A 613-nucleotide genomic window follows, 5' to 3' on the forward strand; every position below is an offset into this window, starting at 1 on the left:
TGGTCGGTGATGTTTACATCGGTTTGTCGTGTTCGTTTCGTGACGAGTCGTTTGATTATCGTTACCCGGTTCTTGTTCTATTTCTATTTCTATTTGTTTCGCGAACGGCTCGTTACAAGAATATAAAAACTGATGCCAAGCCATATGTAAGACATATTAAAAATGTACTATTGCCTATGTGTTTATTTTGTTACGCCCTGTCACTATGCAGTTGATTATTGTAAGAATATTCTCTCATTTCAAAATATTATAATATACTCACACGTACACATATGTTATAAGATATACAGGGTATAGCAAAAGTACCGGAACGGCAAGATAACTCGGCGGGGGAGCATTTTAGAGAAAAATGTTTCAGACAAAAGTTGTAAGGCTTAAAAAAACGCATTCAACGATAGTAGTTATTTGACATAGGATGGCGTCACCAAGGTCAGAACAAGGTCAACTTTGCTTTTTTAAATAGAAATACATATTTTTTATTACGGCATTTTATTCAACGTAAAAACGCAAACAACTTTTGCTTGAAAACATTTTTTATACGACCTCTATTTTCTAAGATATTTACGTAAATATCTACAAGATTATTGGTTTCAATAATTTTTTACTTGAATTC

This window comes from Odontomachus brunneus, unplaced genomic scaffold, assembly GCF_010583005.1.
Source record: "Odontomachus brunneus isolate Ranch 3 - 2012 unplaced genomic scaffold, Obru_v1 Obru_scaffold_034, whole genome shotgun sequence".
NCBI lineage: Eukaryota > Metazoa > Arthropoda > Insecta > Hymenoptera > Formicidae > Odontomachus > Odontomachus brunneus.